Source organism: Arachis ipaensis, chromosome B3 (assembly GCF_059453495.1).
Source record: "Arachis ipaensis isolate K30076 ecotype BB chromosome B3, ASM5945349v1, whole genome shotgun sequence".
Taxonomy (NCBI): Eukaryota; Viridiplantae; Streptophyta; class Magnoliopsida; order Fabales; family Fabaceae; genus Arachis; species Arachis ipaensis.
Genome location: NC_142438.1, coordinates 80,251,485 through 80,272,564, shown reverse-complemented (window position 1 = coordinate 80,272,564; position 21,080 = coordinate 80,251,485). Strand labels below are relative to the sequence as shown.

At 39.2% G+C, this 21,080-nt stretch overlaps 1 non-coding gene across 1 annotated transcript; it reads left to right on the top strand.

Moving 5' to 3' along the window:
- Positions 1–16,763: 16,763 nt before the first annotated feature.
- Positions 16,764–16,870, top strand: LOC148571295 (small nucleolar RNA R71). Its single transcript, XR_015908836.1, has one exon. It is a non-coding gene; the product is annotated as a small nucleolar RNA R71 (small nucleolar RNA).
- Positions 16,871–21,080: the final 4,210 nt, after the last annotated feature.

Below are 21,080 nucleotides of genomic sequence, written 5' to 3'. Positions count from 1 at the left end.
ATTTGAATTTCTTTGCCATGGTTGCTGATTTTGATGGTGGTTATCTCCCCATCTAAGGTTAGGGTGGTTCTTCCAAGATGGATTGTAAGTGTCACCATAAACTTCACTTGATCCAGAACCTTGGTTGTGCATATATTGAATTTGTTCTTGATGCTGATCTTCTTAGTTCTCTTTATTCTGCCCCATGTGGTTGGTGGTTGGCTTGTGACATTCACTGATGCAACTTGTAAGCTATCAATCCTCTTTGCCATTTGTTCAAATTGTTGCTGAAGTTGCTGTTGCATCATCATGTTTTGAGCTAGGATTGTGTCCACTCCTTCCAATTCTAGCACCCCTTTCCTTTGTGATGGTTGGCGTTGTCTCTGATGATCAAAGAAATATTGATTGTTTGTCACCATATCAATGAGATTCTGAGCTTCCTCTGTAGTCTTCATCAATTGTAAGGAGCATCCTGCTGAGTGATCTAGTGCTTCTCGAGCCTTCAGAGTTAGTCCTTCATAGAAGTTTTGAAGCTTATCCCATTCATTGAACATATCTGGTGGACATTTCCTGATTAAAGCTTTGTACATCCCCCATGCCTCATATAATGACTCTTCATCTGTCTGAGTGAATGTTTGGACCTCTGTTTTGAGCCTGATGATTCTTTGGGGAGGATAGAACTTGGCTAAGAATTTGCTCACTAGATCTTCCCAATTGTTGATGCTCTCTCTTGGAAAGGTCTCCAACCATTGAGTAGCTTTATCTCTGAGGGAGAATGGAAATAGCAACAGCTTGTAAATGTCAAGATGCACACCATTAGTTTTGACAGTATCATAAATCCTCAAAAAAGTGGATAAGTACTGGTTTGGATCTTCAAGTGGCCCTCCTCCATAGGAGCAGTTGTTTTGTACCAAAGTGATGAGCTGTGGCTTTAGTTCAAAATTGTTTGCATTGACATTTGGGGTCAGGATGCTACTCCCACAATGTCTTGGGTTAGCAAACGTGTAAGAAGCCAAAACTCTTCTCTGAGGTGGATTGTTGTTGGCCATTCCTTCTGGTGGATTGGAATTGGAGGGTTTCTATTCCATTTCGTGGTATTCTTCCTCAGATTTTTCCTCTCCAACAACACTTTTCCCTCTTGCTTCTCTTCTTATTCTCCTGAGAGTTCTTTCGTCTTGTTCACCAAAAGAAGGTACAGCTCTTCTTGTCTCTGACATACAAACAAAACACAAGAAACACACAAAACCAGAAAAACTAGGAACATTGCACTCTATTGCTAGAGTGAGGTTATGGTTAGCTGAAGCAATAATTCAAACAGTTAGTGTGTTAGCTAAAGATAAAGAAAATAAACAAAAATAATGAAAAAGTGCTTAATCTAGACCACCAACTTACTTAATCATTGTCAATCTAATCAATCCCTGGCAACGGCGCCAAAAACTTGATGTGTGAAAAATGATCCAACACAAAACTCACCGTCAAGTGTACCGGGTTGCATCAAGTAATAATAACTCACATGAGTGAGGTCGATCCCACATGGATTGAAGGATTGAGCAATTTTAGTTAGGTGGTTAATTTAGTCAAGCAAACAAGTTTTGATTTGAGTGATTTGTATTCAACTGAAGCTAAATTACATGACATTTAAAAGGAGAGGGTGAATTGACAATAAATTAAAGGACAAAAGGAGTAAAGGAGCTGAATCTTAAAGTGCAAGTAATGTAAATGATAAAAGCTTAGATTGTAAGAAATGTAAATAGCTGAGCTTAGAGTGCTAGAAATGTAAATTGCTTGAATAGTAAAGCGCTTTAGGAGCTGGGATCTCAGAAATTAAACAAGAGAATATAAATAGCAATCAACAGAGAAGTAAAAGATGAATTAAAATGCAGCAGATCTCAAACAGAAAAGAAGAGTTACTTGAAGAAGCAATACAGATTCAACTCAATTGTAAAACCTAAAAGAGAGGTTGAAGATCTCAGGGGTTGAATGAGACTAGAAAATAAGTATAGATCTCAATTCCTTCCTTGATCCAACAGAGAATAATTGCTCAATAAGAGAGCACTGTGCTCACCAAGAGAGCGCTGCTCCTTGGTTTCTTGATGTGCCACGCTTTTCTTCTTCCTTAGGCCACGCTTTTCTTGTTTCTCTCTTTTCTTCACCTACAAGTAATCAAAACAACCAATCAAAGTATCACCCAGTTCACAAGGTTTATAATTCATTCAAAAACCAATTAATTTTAGCTTAAACCTCATGATTTAGTGTCAAATAAAGGATGGTTGATTGATTCAACAAAACCATGCAAATCCACTCCAAACACTTACTTATAATGCAAGAAAGTGCATAAAACCTAATGAAACAAGTGAAAAATGCTTGAAAAGCTAGCATAAGATGACTTGTCATCAATAATACTCAGAAAAATATAAGAAGGTGACATAATAAATTAAATAAAATAAAATAGAGATTGAAAATTAATTAAAAGTAAAAGTAATCCTCTTTATCAATAATCCATGAAAATAATCCAATTAGAATTCTAAATAAAATAAATAAATATATGGAAGAATAAAGGACAAAGTAAACAAACTAGAATAATATCTGCAACGGAGGTAATGACTCTTCAATATCTGAAAGCAAAAGCAATGAATGTAAAGTGAACCTAGAGGGAAAGTAATCCTATCTAAATTCTGATCTAAAAGCCTAAAAACTATCCTAATGTATCTAAAACTGTATGTCTATTATCTCTAAGATGTGTGTTGAGTCTATGCATGTTCCCTGGCTTTATTTTGTGTTTCTTGGCCGAAAACTGGGTCAGAACGCAACCCAAAATCGCCCCCAGCATTTTCTGTTAATTCTGCAGATCGCGCAGGTCACACGCACGCGTCAGTCACGCGTTCGCGTCATTCAGCGATTTTCCTTGTGACGCGTACGTATTGTCCATGCGTCCGTGTCATTCGTGCAGACTCCAATCCGCGCGTATGCGTCAGGCACGCGCACGCGTTGCTGCGATTTTCTCTATTCCGCGTGCTCACGTGAGCCATGCGCGCGCGTCAGTGTTCGCTGGTCATCTCCTTAGTTTCTTGTGTTCCTCCCATTTTCGCAAGCTTCCTCTCCATTCTCTAAGCCATTCCTGCCCTGTGAAGCATGAAACACTTAACACACGGATCACGGCATCGAATGGTATAAAGGAGAATTAAAATATACAATTTAAAGATCTCTAGGAAGCAAGTTTTCAACCATAAAACAATATTAGGAAGGAATTATGAAATCATGCAATTGGTATGAATAAGTGGGTGAAGACTTGATGAAACCACTCAATTAAACACAATGTAATCCATAAAATAGTGGTTTATCAACCTCCCCACACTTAAATATTAGCATGTCCTCATGCTTAGCTTAAGGAGATAAAATAGATAAGTAGGGAAAAGTAAGACTCATGCAATGCAATGCAACCTATGTATATGAATGCAACTATATGATTCTGTCTACTTGGTTAAAATAAATAAGTTCTTCAAGACAAAAATAACTCAAATTCCACTAATTTAAATTATACAGTAAAGACAAGTAAACTTGTAAGAAGACAGCTCATGAAAGCAGGGAACATAGAATTAAGCATTGAACCCTCACTGGTGGTGTATATGCACTCTAGTCTTTCTAGTGTATAGGGTAATCACTCTACTCTTCTCTAATCATGCTTTCTAAACCTTGTTCTTCACCTAACCAATCAACAAATATTTAATGTACTAATGCAAACATCATGAGGTCTTTTCAAGGTTGTAATGGGGCCAAGGTAAAGGTGAGGGTATATATATGGCTAAGTGAGCTATAAATTGAATCCTTGATTAACCTAAGCTCTTACCTATATACACATTCTATATATTTTAAATTCATGCCTAGCTACCCAAAATTCTCACTTTTGCATTACATACTCATGCATCAACTTTTCTTTTAATATCTATCACATATGCATTGATCTTTTCATTAACTTAACTTAGCATTGGGGTAATTTTGTCCCCTTATTTAATTACTTAATTACTTGAATTTGGATTTTTTTTAGCATAAAAATAAACATAACATTATCAATGCACATAGATTTTCAATTTTTCTAGTTTCACATGAGTAGGTACCCAAATTCCCATTATTTTATCATGACACATTCCCTTATTAACCCATGTTCCCACAATCTTCCCATACTCAATTGACACAAAATCTCTATCTTAAGCTAACCAAAGATTCAATTGGAATATTTAATTGTTTTTCCGCTTAAGTCTAGTAATGTGGTAAAATATAGAACAAATGGGATTTAAAAGGCTCAAAGTGGCTAAGAGAGGTAAATGGAAGGGTAGGCTATTTTGGGATAAGTGAGATAAAACAATTAATGGCCTCAATCATACGCATGCATATAACACATTAAATATTGGACATATAGGATGGAACAAAATAAAGATTACAATCATAGAGAAGTAAACACACAAGAATAATATTTATGGTTAAATAATGTAACCATGTAATTAGGCTCAAATCTCACAGGTTGTGTGTTCTTAGCTTTTTAAACTATGTTCCAAATACAACTTCTAACAAATTTAACACAAAAATTTTGGTTTAAATTAGTGAAAATTTTCAAAAATAGGATCTTAAAAAGAAACTTATTAATTTTTCAAAATAGAACATGCATGCAACTATCTATTTCTATGCAATCTATCTTATCCTAACAAAAGAAAAACTAAATAAATATCCTATTTTATTGGTGCTAAGGAAGAGAAATTACCTCCGAAAGTCAGGTACTGACCGACCTCCCTACACTTAAAGCTTTGTCCCGTCCTCAGTGCCATCAGTCAGGAACAAAGGAGGGCTGGTAGCAGCATCTCCACCATCGGGACCGTCATGGCTCCCTGTGCTGGTGGTACACGAAATCGTGATCGCACACTTTTCACACAACTCTGTACAGCTAACCAGCAAGTGCACTGGGTCGTCCAAGTAATACCTTACGTGAGTAAGGGTCGATCCCACGGAGATTGTCGGCTTGAAGCAAGCTATGGTCATCCTTGTAAATCTCAGTCAGACGGATTCAAATGTTCATGAGTTTGATAATTAAAATATAATTAAAATAGAAAATAAGATAGAGATACTTATGTAATTCATTGGTGGGATTTCAGATAAGCGTATGCAGATGCTTGTTGCCTCTGAACCTCTATTTTCCTACTGCCTTCATCCAATCATTCATACTCCCTTCCATGGCAAGCTGTATGATGGGGATCACCGTTGTCAATGGCTACCATCCGTCCTCTCAGTGAAAATGGTCCATCTACGCTGTCACCGCAGGGCTAATCATCTATCGGTTCTCACTCATGTTGGAATAGGATCCATTGATCCTTTTGCGTCTGTCACTACGCCTAACACTCGTGAGTTTGAAGCTCGTCACAGTCATCCCATCCCAGATCCTACTCGGAATACCACAGACAAGGTTTAGACTTTCCGGATCTCAAGAATGCTGCCAATTGATTCTAGCTTATACCACGAAGACTCTGATCTCACGGAATGGAAGGCTCTGTTGTCAGGAGAGGCAACCATGCATCGCGAACCAGGAGGCTAAGGGATACACACTCAAGCTATTGCAGATAGAATGGAGGTGGTTGTCAGGCACGCGTTCATAAGTGAGAATGATGATGAGTGTCACGGATCACCACATTCATCAGGTTGAAGAACGAGCGTATATCTTAGAGAAGAAGTAGGCGTGAATTGAATAGAAAAATATTAGTAATTGCATTAATTCATGAAGAACAGCAGAGCTCCACACCTTAATCTATGGGGTGTAGAAACTCGACCATTGAAAATACATAAGTAATGAAGGTCCAGGCATGGCCGAATGGCCAGCCCCCAAATGTGATCAAGAGATCAAACATGATACAAAGATAGTCTCAAAAATGATCTAAAAATGAAAATACAATAGCAAGAGGTCCTATTTATAATGAACTAGTAACCTAGGGTTTACAAAAATAAAGTAAATGATACAGAAATCCACTTCCGGGCACACTTGGTGTGTGCTTGGGCTGAGCATTGAAGCTTTCACGTGCATAGGCTTTTCTTAGAGTTAAATGCCAGCTTTGGTGCCAGTTTGGGTGTTTAACTCCAGCTTTTATGCCAGTTCTGGCGTTTAACGCCAGAAAAGGGTCTCTGACCGGTGTTTTGACACCAGTTTGGGCCATCAAATCTCGGGAAAAGTATGGACTATTATATATTGCTGGAAATCTCAAGATGTCTACTTTCCAACGCAATTGAGAGCGTGCCAATTAGGCTTCTGTAGCTCCAGAAAAGCCACTTCGAGTGCAAGGAGGTCAGAATCCAACAGCATCTGCAGTCCTTTTTCATCCTCTGAATCAGATTTTTGCTCAGGTCCCTCAATTTCAGCCAGAAAATACTAGAAATCATAGAAAAATATACAAACTCATAGTAAAGTCCAGAAATATGAATTTTATTTAAAAACTAATAAAAATATAATAAAAAGTAACTAAAACAGACTAAAAACTACCCAAAAATAATGCCAAAAAGCGTATAAATTATCCGCTCATCACAATGAAGCTCAGAATGATTGGCATCTATAGGAACTCAGAATTCAGATAGTGCTATTGATTCTCCTAGTTCAGTATGTTGATTCTTGAACACAGTTACTTTATGAGTCTTGGTCGTGACCCTAAGCATTTTGTTTTCCAGTATTACCACCGGATACATAAATGTCACAGACACATAACTGGGTGAACCTTTTCAGATTGTGACTCAGCTTTGCTAGAGTTCCCAATTAGAGGTGTCCAGAGCTCTTAAGCACACTCTTTTTGCTTTGGACCACGACTTTAACCGCTCAGTCTCAAGCTTTTCACTTGACACCTTCACGCCACAAGCACATGGTTAGGGACAGCTTTGTTTAGCCGCTTAGGCCAGGATTTTATTCCTGTGGGCCCTCCTATCCATTAATGCTCAAAGCCTTGGATCCTTTTTCTACCCTTGCCTTTTGGTTTAATAGGTTACTGGCTTTTTCTGCTTGCTTTTTCTTTTTCTTTCTTTTTCTTTTATTTTTTGCCACATTTTTCTCTTTTTTTTTCGCAAGCTTTGTATTCACTGCTTTTTCTTGCTTCAAGAATCAATTTTATGATATTTCAGATTATCAATAACATTTCTCCTTTTTCATTATTCTTTCAAGAGTCAACAAATTTAACATTCATAAACTTCACTATAAAAAATATGCACTGTTCAAGCATTCATTCAGAAAACAAAAAGTGTTGCCACCACATCAAAATAATTAAACTATTTTAAAATTCGAAATTCATGTACCTCTTTTCTTTTGCAATTAAGGCATTTTTCATTTAAGAAAGGTGAAGGATTCATAGGATATTGAAAGCTTTAAGGCATAGACACTTAGACACTATTTATCATGTAATAAGACACAAACATAAATAAAACATAAAGCATAATTTTCGAAAAATACAAAAAATAAGAACAAGGAAATTAAAGAACGGGTCCACCTTAGTGATGGCGGCTTGTTCTTCCTCTTGAAGATCTTATGGAGTGTTTGAGCTCCTCAATGTCTCTGCCTTGCCTTTGTTGCTCCTCCCTCATGACTCTTTGGTCTTCTCTGATTTCATGGAGGACGATGGAATGCTCTTGGTGCTCCACCATTAGTTGTCCCATGTTGGAACTTAATTCTCCTAGGGAGGTGTTAATTTGCTCCCAATAGTTTTGTGGAGGAAGGTGCATCCCTGAGGCATCTCAGGGATTTCATGATGAGGAATTTCCTTATGCTCTTGTTGAGGTCCATGTGTGGGCTCTCTTGCTTGCTCCATCCTTTTCTTAGTGATATCTTCCTCTATGTCAATTCCAGCTGAATTGTAGAGGTGACAAATGAGATGAGGGAAGGCTAACCTAGCCAAAGTAGAGGACTTGTCTGCCACCTTGTAGAGTTCTAGGGCTATGACCTCATGAACTTCTACTTCCTCTCCCTTTATGATGCTATGGATCATGATAGCCTGGTCTATAGTAACTTCAGACCGGTTGCTAGTAGGAATGATTGAGCGTTGGATGAACTCCAACCATCCCCTAGCCACGGGCTTGAGGTCAAGCCTTCTTAGTTGAACCGGCGTGCATCTTGTGTCTCTCTTCCATTGAGCGCCTTCCACACAAATGTCCAAGAGGACTTGGTCAAACCTTTGATCAAAGTTGACCCTTCTAGTGTAGGGCGTGCATCTCCTTGCATTATTTGCAAGTTGAATGCCAACCTTACATTTTCCAGACTGAAATCTAAGTATTTCCCCAGACCATTGTAAGCCAATTCTTTGGGTCCAGGTTCAAACTTTGATCATGGTTTTTGGGGATCCATGCATTAGCATAGAACTCTTGAACCATTAAGATCCCGACTTGTTGAATGGGGTTGGTGCGAATTTCCCAACCTCTTCTTCGAATGTCATGTCGGATCTCCGGTTATTCACTCTTTTTGAGTTTAAAGGGGACCTCGGGGATCACCTTTTTCTTTGCCACAACTTCATAGAAGTGATCTTGATGTACCTTTGAGATGAATCTCTCCATCTTTCATGACTCAGAGGTGGAAGCAATTGCCTTCCATTTCCTCTTTCTTGAGGTTTCTCCGGCCTTAGGTGCCATTAGTGGTTATGGAATCAAAAAGCTTTAGCTTTTCCCACACCAAACTTAGAAGGTTTGCTCGTCCTCGAGCAAAAGAAGAATGAAGGGAGTAGAAAAAGAAGAAAATGGAGGAGATGGATAGGTGTAAGTGGTTTGGCCAAGGGGGGAAAGAAGTGTTTCTGATGTGTAAAAATGAAGGAGGGATGAGGGGTTTATATAGCAATAGGGAGAGGGGTAGGGTTCGTGTATTAGGGGTTGGGTTTGGGAGGGAAAGGATTTGAATTTGAATTGTGAGGTGGGTGGGGTTTTTGGGGAAGAGTGGGTGGAGGTGATTGGTGAAGAGGTGATGAGGAAGAGAAATGGAGGTGATTGGTGAGGGGTATTTGGAAAAGGGTGTTATGGAAAGGTGTGAAGGAGAGAGAGAGAGAGAGAAGGTTGTGGTAGGTGGGGATCCTGTGGGGTCTACAGATCCTGAAGTGTCAAGGATTTCTCATCCCTGCACCATGTTAGTGTCTAAACGCCCCTTGGAGTGCCAATCCTGGCGTTAAACGCCAGGTTGCTGCCCATTTCTGGCATTTAACGCCAGCTTTTCTTCCCTTTCTGACGTTAAACGCTAGCTTGTTGCCCTTTTCTGGCGTAAAACGCCAGTTTGGTGCCCTTTTCTGGTATTAAACGCCCAGAATGGTGCCAGACTGGGCGTTTAACGCCCATTCTGCTACCTTACTGGCGTTTAAACGCCAGTAAGATCATCCTCCAGGGTGTGCTATTTTTAATGCTGTTTTTCCATTATGTTTTTGCTTTTTCAGTTGTTTTTTGTGACTTCACATGATCTTCAACCTAAGAAAAACATAAAATAACAATGGAAAATAAATAGATATAATTAAATAAAATTGGGTTGCCTCCCAACAAGCGCTTTTTTAATGTCAATAGCTTGACAGTGAGCTCTCATGGAGCTTCACAGATATTCAGAGCATGGTTGGGGCCTCCCAACACCAAACTTAGAGTTTAAATGTGGGGGATCTATTTGACTCTGCATTGAGAGAAGCTTTTCATGCTTCTCCTCCATGTGTACAGAAGGAGATCCTTGAGCTTTAAACACAAGGCAATCCTCATTCACTTGAAGGACCAACTCTCCTCTGTCAATATCAATCACAGCTTTTGCTGTGGCTAGGAAGGGTCTGCCAAGAATGATGGATTCATCCTTACTCTTCCCAGTGTCTAGGATTATGAAGTCAGCAGGGATGTAAAGGCCTTCAACCTTTACCAAGACATCCTCTACAATTCCATAAGCAGTTTCCTTGAATTGTGTGCCATCTCTAGTGAGATTCTTGCAGCTTGCACCTCAAAGATCCCTAGTTTCTCCATTACAGAGAGGGGCATGAGGTTTATGCTTGAACCAAGCTCACACAGAGCCTTCTCAAAGGTCATGTTGCCTATGGTACAAGGTATTGAGAACTTTCCAGGATCCTGTCTCTTCTTAGGTAATTTCAGTTGAACCGGATCTTTCAGTTCATTTATGAGCAATGGAGGTTCATCCTCCCAAGTCTCATTACCAAATAACATGGCATTTAGCTTCATGATTGCTCCAAGGTACTTAGCAACTTGCTCTTCAGTAATATCTTCATCCTCTTCAGAGGAAGAATACTCATCAGAGCTCATGAATGGCAGAAGGAAGTTTAATGGAATCTCTATGGTGTCTGTATGAGCCACAGATTACTTTGGTTCCTCAAAGGGGAACTCCCTTTTGTCCAGAGGACGTTGGTGAATGAAATTGTGATCTTCAATGGCACCAACAACTTGGTACGCACAATTGTAATCTCAACTCTTTTTCACAACTCCGCACAACTAACCAGCAAGTGCACTGGGTCGTCCAGGTAATAAACCTTACATGAGTAAGGGTCGATCCCACGGAGATTGTCGGCTTGAAGCAAGCTATGGTCATATTGTAAATCTCAGTCAGGCGGATTCAAATGGTTATGGAGAATTGATAATTAAAAGATGAATAAAATATAAAATAAGATAGAGATACTTATGTAATTCATTGGTGAGAATTTCAGATAAGCGTATGAAGATGCTTTGTTCCTCCTGAACTTCTGCTTTTCTGTTGTCTTCATCCAATCATTCATACTCCTTTCCATGGCAAGCTGTATGTTGGGTATCACCATTGTCAATGGCTACCTCCCGTCCTCTCAGTAAAAATGGTCCAAATGCACTGTCACCGCACAGCTAATCATCTATCAGTTCTCGATCATGTTGGAATAGGATCCATTGATCCTTTTGCATCTGTCACTACGCCCAACACTCGCGAGTTTGAAGCTCGTCACAGTCATCTCTTCCCAGATCCTACTCGGAATACCACAGACAAGGTTTAGACTTTCTGGATCTCAAGAATGGCCACCAATAATTCTAGCTTATACCACAAAGACTCCGATCTTTCAGAATGGAGGCTAAGAGATACACACTCAAGCTATTGCAGATAGAAAGGAAGTGGTTGTCAGGCACGCGTTCATATGTGAAAATGATGATGAGTGTCACAGATTATCACATTCATCAGGTTGAAGTGCGAGTGAATATCTTGGAATAAGAATAAGCATGAATTGAATAGAAAAACAATAGTACTCTGCATTAATTCATGAAGAACAGTAGAGCTCCACACCTTAATCTATTGGGTGTAGAAACTCCACCGTTGAAAATACCAAAGTAATGAAGGTCCAGGCATGGCCGAATGGCCAGCCCCCATAAAGGTCTAAGGACTAATCAAAGATTCCAAGATTGATCCAAGATAAGATGAAAATACAATAGCAAAAGGTCCTATTTATAGAGAACTAGTAGCCTAGGGTTTACAGAAATGAGTAAATGATGCAGAAAACCACTTCCGGGCCCATTTGGTGTGTGCTTGGGCTGAGCATTGAAGCTTTCACATGTAGAGACTTTTCTTGGAGTTAAACGCCAGCTTTGGTGCCTATTTGGGCGTTTAACTCCAGCTTTTATGCCAGTTCTGGCGTTTTGACGCCAGAATTTTTATGCTAATTTGGAATGCCGGTTTCGGCCATCAAATCTCAGGCAACGTATAAACTATTATATATTGCTGGAAAGCCCAGGATGTCTACTTTCCAACGCATTTAAGAGCGTGCCAATTGGGCTTCTGTAGCTCCAGAAAACCCACTTCGAGTGCAGGGAGGTCAGAATCCAACAGCATCTGCAGTCATTTTTTAGCCTCTGAATCAGATTTTTGCTCAGGTCCCTTAATTTCAGCCAGAAAATACCTGAAATCATAGAAAAACACACAAACTCATAGTAAAGTCTAGAATTGTGAATTTTGAATAAAAACTAATAAAAATATACTAAAAAGTAATTAAAACATACTGAAAACTACCTAAAAACAATGCCAAAAAGCGTATAAATTATCCGCTCATCAAAACACCAAACTTAAATTGTTGCTTGTCCCCAAGCAACTGAAAATCAAATAGGATAAAAAGAAGAGAATATACTATAAATTCCAAAATATCAATGAAACTTAGCTCCAATTAGATGAGCGGGACTAGTAGCTTTTTGCCTCTGAACAGTTTTGGCATCTCACTTTATCCTTTGAAGTTCATAATTATTGGTATCTATAGGAACTCAGAGTTTAGACAGTGTTATTGATTCTCCTAGTTCAGTATGTTGATTCTTGAACACAGCTACTTTATGAGTCTTGGTCGTGGCCCTAAGCACTTTGTTTTCTAGTATTACCACCGGATACATAAATGCCACAGACACATAACTGGGTGAACCTTTTCAGATTGTGACTCAGCTTTGCTAGAGTCCCCAATTAGAGGTGTCCAGAGATCTTAAGCACACTCTTTTTGCTTTGGACCACGACTTTAACCGCTCAGTCTCAAGCTTTTCACTTGACACCTTCATGCCACAAGCACATGGTTAGGGACAGCTTGGTTTAGCCGCTTAGGCCAGGATTTTATTCCTGTGTGCCCTCCTATCCATTAATGCTCAAAGCCTTAGATCCTTTTTTACCCTTGCCTTTTGGTTTAAAGGGTTACTGGCTTTTTCTGCTTGCTTTTTCTTTTTCTTTCTTTTTCTTTTATTTTTTTTTGCCATTTTTCTTTTTTTTTTCGCAAGATTTTGTATTCACTACTTTTTCTTACTTCAAGAATCAATTTTATGAATTTTCAAATTATCAATAACATTTCTCCTTTTTCTTTATTCTTTCAAGAGCCAACAATTTTAACATTCATAAAAAATAATATAAAAAATATGCACTGTTCAAGCATTCATTCAGAAAACAAAAAGTATTGTCACCACATCAAAATAATTAAACTAGTTTCAAGGATGAATTCGAAATCATGTAGTTCTTGTTCTTTTGTTTTTAGATCATTTTTCTTTTTAAGAGAGGTGATGGATTCATAGGACATTCACAGCTTTAAGACATAGACACTTAGACACTAGTGATCATGTAATAAGACACAAACATAAATAAAACATAAAGCATAATTTTCAAAAAACAGAGAAATAAGAACAAGGAAATTAAAGAATGGGTCCACCTTAGTGATGGCGGCTTGTTCTTCCTCTTGAAGATCTTATGGAGTGCTTAAGCTCCTCAATGTCTCTTCCTTGCCTTTGTTGCTCCTCCCTCATGACTCTTTGGTCTTCTCTAATTTCATGGAAGAGGATGGAATGCTCTTGGCAAGGTTCATGAGTGGGCTCTCTTGTTTGCTCCATCCTTTTCTTAGTGATGGGCTTGTCGTCATCAATGAGGATGTCTTCCTCTATATCAATTCCAGCTAAATTACAGAGGTGACAAATGAGATGAGGGAAGGTTAACCTTGCCAAAGTAGAGGACTTGTCCGCCACCTTGTAGAGTTCTAGGGATATAACCTCATGAACTTCTACTTCCTCTCTAATCATGATGCTATGGATCATGATAGCCCGGTCTATAGTAACTTCAGACCGGTTACTACTGGGAATGATTGAGCATTGGATAAACTCCAACCATCCCCTAGCCACGGGCTTGAGGTCATGCCTTCTTAGTTGAACCGGCTTCCCTCTTGAATTTCTCTTCCATTGAGCGCCCTCTTCACAAATGTCTATAAGGACTAGGTCCAACCTTTGATCAAAGTTGACCCTTCTAGTGTAGGGTCGTGCATCTCCTTGCATCATGGGCAAGTTGAATGCCAACCATACATTTTCTGGACTGAAATCTAAGCATTTCCCCCGGACCATTGTAAGCCAATTCTTTGGGTCCAGGTTCACACTTTGATCATGGTTCTTGGTGATCCAAGCATTGGCATAAAACTCTTGAACCATTAAGATCCCGACTTGTTGAATGGAGTTAGTGAGAATTTCCCAAACTCTTCTTCAAATCTCATGTCGGATCTCCGGATATTCACCCTTTTTGAGTTTGAAAGGGACCTCGTGGATCACCTTCTTCTTGGCCACAACTTCATAGAAGTGGTCTTGATGGACCTTTGAGATGAATCTCTCCATCTTCCATGACTCGGAGGTGGAAACTTTTTCCTTCCCTTTCCTCTTTCTAAAGGTTTCTCCGGCCTTAGGTGCCATAAGTGGTTATGGAAAAACAAAAAGCAACACTTTTACCACACCAAACTTAGAAGGTTTGCTCGTCCTTGAGCAAAAGAAGAAAGAAAAGAGTCGAACAAGAAAATAGAGGAGATAAAGGGGGTTTAGTGGTTCGGCCAAGGGGGAGAAGTAGTGTGTATGATGTTTGAAAATGAAGGAGTGAAGATTGGTTTATATAGGAGTGGAGAGAGGGGTAGGGTTCGGCCATGTATGGGTGGGTTTGGGAGGGAAAGTGGTTTGAATTTGAATGGGGAGGTAGGTGGGGTTTCATGATGGATGGATGTGGATTGGTGAAGAGAGTATGGAGAAGAGGGTAGGATTTGATAGGAGATGGGTTTTTTGGGGAAGAGGTATTGAGGTTATTGGTGAAGGGTATTTGGGGAAGGGTGTTATGGGAAGGTGTGAAGAAGAGAGAGAGAGATGAGGTAGGTGGGGATCCTATAGGGTCTACAGATCCTGAGGTGTCAAGCATTTCTCATCCCTGCACCATGTGGCGTGTAAACGCCCCCTTGATTACCAATCCTGGCGTTAAATGCCAGGTTGCTGCCCATTTCTGGCGTTTAACGCCAGCTTTCTCCCCTTTCTAGCGTTTAAACGCCAGGTTTTCTCCCTTTTCTGGCGTTAAACGCCAGCTCTGTGCCCATTTCTGGCGTTAAACGCCAGTCTGGTGCACATTTCTAGCGTTAAACGCCTAGAATGGTGCCAGACTAGGCGTTTAACGCCCATTCTGCTACCCTTACTGGCATTTAAACGCTAGTAAGCTTCTCCTCCAGGGTGTGCTATTTTTAATACTGTTTTTCATTCTGTTTTTGCTTTTTCAGTTATTTTTGTGACTTCACATGATCATCTACAGAAAAAATAAAACAAAAATGGAAAATAAATAGATATAATTGAATAAAATTGGGTTGCCTCCCAACAAGCGCTTCTTTAATGTCAATAGCTTGACAGTGGGCTCTCATGGAGCCTCACAGATACTCAGAGCATGATGATGGCCTCCCAACACCAAACTTAGAGTTTGAATGTGGGGGCTTTATTTGACTCTGCATTGAGAGAAGCTTTTCATGCTTTCTCTCCATGGTTACAGAGGGAGATCCTTGAGCTTTAAACACAAGGGAGTCCTCATTCACGTGAAGGACCAATTCTCCTCTATCAACATCAATCACAGCTTTTGCTATGGCTAGGAAGGGTCTGCCAAGGATGATGGATTCATCCATACACTTCCCAGTGTCTAGGATTACGAAATCAAAAGGGATGTAGTGGCCTTCAACCTTTACCAAGACATCCTCTACAAGTAGATAAGCCTGTTTCCTTGAATTGTCTGCCATCTCTAGTGAGATTCTTGCAGCTTGTACCTCAAAGATCCCTAGATTCTCCATCACAGAGAGTGGCATGAGGTTTATACTTGACCCTAGGTCACGCAGAGCCTTCTCAAAGGTCATGGTGCCTATGGTACAAGGTATTGAGAACATTCCAGGATCCTGTCTCTTCTGAGGTAATATCTGCCTAGTCAACTCATCCAGTTCTTTGGTGAGCAAGGGGGTTCATCCTCTCAACTCTCATTACCAAATAACTTTGCATTTAGCTTCATGATTGCTCCAAGGTACTTAGCAACTTGCTCTTCAGTAACATCTTCATCCTCTTCAGAGGAAGAATACTCATCAGAGCTCATGAATGGCAGAAGTAAATTCGATGGAACCTCTATGGTCTCTGTATGAGCCTCAGATTCCCATGGTTCTTCATTAAGGAACTCCTTGGAGGTTAGTGGACGTCCATTGAGGTCTTCCTTAGTGGAAATCACTGCCTTTCCCTCCTTAGTGCATTAGGCCATGTGGGACGTATTTATGGCCTTGCATTCTCTCTTTGGATTCTCTTCTGTATTGCGTGGGAGAGTACTAGGAGGGAGTTCAGTAACTTTCTTACTCAGCTGACCCACTTGTGCCTCTAAACTTCTAATAGAGGACCTTGTGTCAGTCATGAAACTTTGAGTGGTCTTAGTTAGATCAGAGACTACAGTTGCTAAGTCAGAGTGGCTCTGCTTAGAATTCTCTGTCTGTTGCTGAGAGGATGATGGAAAAGGCATGATATTGCTAAACCTATTTCTTCCACCTTACTGTTGTTGAAGCCTTGTTGAGGCCTTTGTTGGTCCTTCCATGAGAGCTTTGGATGATTTCTCCATGAAGGATTATAGGTGTTTCCATAGGGTTCTCCCATGTAATTCACCTCTTCCATTGCTGGGTTCTCAAGATCATAAGCTTCTTCTTCAGATGAAGCTTCTTTGGTACTGCCTGTTGCTGCTTGCATGCCAGACAGACTCTGAGAAATCATATTGACTTGCTGAGTCAATATTTTGTTCTGAGCCAATATGGCATTCAGAGTATCAATCTCAAGAACTCCTTTCTTCTGATTTGTCCCATTATTCACAGGATTCCTTTCAGAAGTGTATATGAATTGGTTATTTGTAACCATTTCAATAAGTTCCTGAGCTTCTACAGGCATTTTTCAGATGAAGAGATCCTCCAGCAGAGCTGTCCAATGACATCTTAGACAGTTTAGACAGACCATCATAGAAGATACCTATGATGCTCCATTGTGAAAGCATATCAGAAGGACACCTTCTGATCAATTGCTTGTATCTTTCCTAAGCTTCATAGAGGGATTCACCTTCCTTCTGTCTGAAGGTCTGGACTTCCACTCTAATCTTACTCAATTTTTGAGGTGGAAAGAATTTGGCCAGAAAAGCACTGACCAGCTTTTCCCAAGAGTTCAGGCTTTCCTTAGGTTGTGAATCCAACCATATTCTAGCTCTGTCTCTTACAGCAAAGGGAAAAAGCATAAGCCTGTAGACCTCGGGATCAACCCCATTGGTCTTGACAGTGTCACAGATTTGCAAGAATTCAGCTAAGAACTGATGAGGATCTTCCAATGGAAGTCCATGAAACTTGCAATTATATTGCATTAGAGAAACTAATTGAGGTTTAAGCTCAAAGTTGTTTGCTCCAATGGCAGGGATAGAGATGCTTCTCCCATAGAAGTCGGGAGTAGGTGCAGTAAAGTCACCAAGCACCTTTCTTGCATTGTTGGCATTGTTGTTGTTTTCGGCTGCCATGGCTTCTTCTTGTTTGAAAATTTCTGTTAGGTCCTCTCCAGAGAGTTATGCTTTAGCTTCTCTTAGCTTTCTCTTCAAGGTCCTTTCAGGTTCAAGATCAGCTTCAACAAGAATGCCTTTGTCCTTGTTCCTGCTCATATGAAAGAGAAGAGAACATGAAAGTATGGAATCCTCTATGTCACAGTATAGAGATTCCTTGAGGTGTCAGAGGAAAAGAAGAATAGAAGGAGGAGGAAGAAAGAAGAGAATTCGAACGTATCAAGAGGGAGAGGGTTCGAATTGCACATTGAGGAGGAGTGTTAGTCCCTTAAATAGAAGGATGTGAGAAAGGGGGAAGAATTTTCGAAAAATTTTTTTAAATTAAAAGAAATTTTGAAAATTTGGTTGATGATTTTTGAAAATTAAAATTGAGAAAGTAGTTAAGTGATTTTGAAAAAGATTTTGAAATTAGAAATCAAAAAGATATGATTGAAAATCAATTTTTTTGAAAAAGATGTGGTTGAGAAGATATGATTGAGAAAATATGGTTTTAAAAGGATATGATTGACAAACAATTAAAAAGATTTGATTTTTAAAATTAATATCTTGGCTAACAAGAAATTTAAAAGATATGATTCTAAAATTCAATTATTGAACCTTTCTTAACAAGGAATAAATTTTTTTTTTAATCAAATCACTTATTGTTAGCAAGGATTTTCGAAAATAGTAAAAAAAATGGAAAGGATTTGATTTTGAAAAGATATAATTGAAAAGATATGATTTGAAAAAGATTTGATTTTGAAGAATTATGAAAATTTGAAAAAGATTTGAATTGAAAACAAAATATCCTCTCCTGTGCCATCCTGGCGTTAATCGCCCAGAATGGTATCCATTCTGGCGTTTAACGCCCAAAATACTACCCTTTTAGGCGTTTAACGCCCATCCAGATACCCTGGCTGGCATTTAAACGCCAGTTTTCCTCACTAGGCATTTTGACGCCCAGCTTTTTCTCCGTGATTCCTCTGCTGTATGTTCTGAATCTTCAATTCTCTGTATTATTGACTTGAAAAGACATAATTCTGAAATTTTTTTTAATTTTTAATAATGAAAAACAACAAAATGAAACTAATTATGGAAAACTAAGATCAAATAAACAATGCATGCAAGACACCAAACTTAAAAATTTTCATATTAGAGACACTAACAAATTGAGAATGCATATGAAAAATAACAAAAGACACAAAACAAGAGAAATTAAAGATCAGAGCAAAGAAATCATTAAAGATCAGAGCAAGGAAATCATCAAGAACAACTTGAAGATTAATGAAGAAAAAAATTCATATATTCGAAAAATGCAAGGAAATAAACGAAACATGCAGGACACAAAACTTAAAAATTGACACTAGACTCAAACAAGAAACACAAAATTTTTTGTTTTTATGATTTTATTAAATTTTTTTTGGTATTTTTTGAAAATTATAAAAAAATAAGGAATTCAAAATTCTTAATGAGAATTATAGGAATCATGCAATGTTAGTCTAAAACTCCGGTCCAGGAATTAGACATGGCTTACTAGCCAGCCAAGCTTTTAGTGAAAGCTCCGGTTCAATACACTAGACATGGCCAATGGCCAGCCAAGCTGTAGCAGATCATTGCTTTCAATAGCAAGATTGATAGAAATCAACAAGCTCTTGTAATGATAAGTTGAAACCTCGGTGCAAAAGATTAGACATGGCTTTAAAGCCAGCCAGACTTCAACAGATCATCATGAAACTCTAGAATTCATTCTTAAAAACTCTGAAAAACAGAATAGAAAATTTTTTTGAAATTTTTTTCGAAAATAAAAAGTAAAAAGCTTAAGCATAAAATAAAATTACCTAATCTGAGCAACAAGATGAACCGTCAGTTGTCCAAACTCGAACAATCCCCGGCAACGGCTCCAAAAACTTGGTGCATGAAATTCTGATCATCAATGGTGCTAACAACTTGGTACGCACAATTGTAATCTCAACTCTTTTTCACAACGCCGCACAACTAACCAGCAAGTGCACTGGGTCGTCCAAGTAATAAACCTTACGCGAGTAAGGGTCGATCCAACGGAGATTCTCGGCTTGAAGCAAGCTATGGTCATCTTGAAAATCTCAGTCAGGCAGATTCAAATGGTTATGGAGAATTGATAATTAAAAGATGAATAAAATATAAAATAAGATAGAGATACTTATGTAATTCATTGGTGAGAATTTCAGATAAGCGTATGAAGATGCTTTGTTCCTCTTGTACTTCTGCTTTCCTATTGTCTTCATCCAATCATTCATACTCCTTTCCATGGCAAGCTGTATGTTGGGTATCACCGTTGTCAATGGCTACCTCCCGTCCTCTCACTGAAAATGGTCCAAATGTGCTGTCACCGCACAGCTAATCATCTGTCAGTTCTCGATCATGTTGGAATAGGATCCATTGTTCCTTTTGCGTCTATCACTACGCCCAACACTCGCAAGTTTGAAGCTCGTCACAGTCATCCCTTCCCAGATCCTACTCGGAATACCACAGACAAGGTTTAGACTTTTTGGATCTCAAGAATGGCCGGCAATAATTCTAGCTTATACCACGAAAACTTCGATCTTTCGGAATGGAGGCTAAGAGATACACACTCAAGCTATTGCATATAGAACGGAAGTGGTTGTCAGGCACGCGTTCATAGGTGAGAATGATGATGAGTGTCACAGATCATCACATTCATCAGGTTGAAGTGCGAGTGAATATCTTGGAATAAGAATAAGCTTGAATTAAATAGAAAAACAATAGTACTTTGCATTAATTCATGAGGAACAGCAGAGCTCCACACCTTAATCTATGGGGTGTAGAAACTCCACCGTTAAAAATACAAAAGTAATTAAGGTCTAGGCATGGCCGAATGTCCAGCCCCCATAAAGGTCTAAGGACTAATCAAAGATTCCAAGATTGATCCATGATAAGATGAAAATACAATAGCAAAAGGTCCTATTTATAGAGAACCAGTAGCCTAGGGTTTACAGAAATGAGTAAGTGATGCAGAAATCCACTTCCGGGCTCACTTGGTGTGTTCTTGGGCTGAGCATTGAAGCTTTCACATGTAGAAACTTTTCTTGGAGTTAAACGCCAGCTTTGGTGCCAGTTTGGGCGTTTAACTCCAGCTTTTATGCCAGTTCTGGCGTTTTGACGCCAGAATTTTTATGCTAACTTGGAACGCCAGTTTGGGCCATCAAATCTCGGAAAAAGTATGGACTATTATATATTGATGGAAAGCCCAGGATGTCTACTTTCCAACGCAATTGAGAGCGCGCCAACTGAGATTCTGTAGCTCTGGAAAATCCACCTCGAGTGCAGGGAGGTCAGAATCCAACAGCATCTGTAGTCCTTTTTCAGCCTCTGAATCTGATTTTTGCTCAGGTCCCTCAATTTCAGCAAAAAAATACTTGAAATCACAGAAAAACACACAAAATCATAGTAAAGTCTAGAATTGTGAATTTTGAATAAAAACTAATAAAAATATACTAAAAAGTAATTAATACATCCTGAAAACTACCTAAAAACAATGCCAAAAAACATGTAAATTATCCGCTCATCAGACGTCCCATGAGGTTTTTCTCACTGGAACTCACGTCCTCCTCACTCTCTCCAGGTTCGGCCATGTTGGTCATGGTTATGGCCTTGCACTCTCTCTTTGGATTCTCTTCGGTATTGCTTGAGACAGTACTAGGAGGAGTTTCAGTAATTCTCTTACTCAGCTGACCCACTTGTGCCTCCAAATTTCTAATGGAGGACCTTGCTTCAGTCATAAAACTGA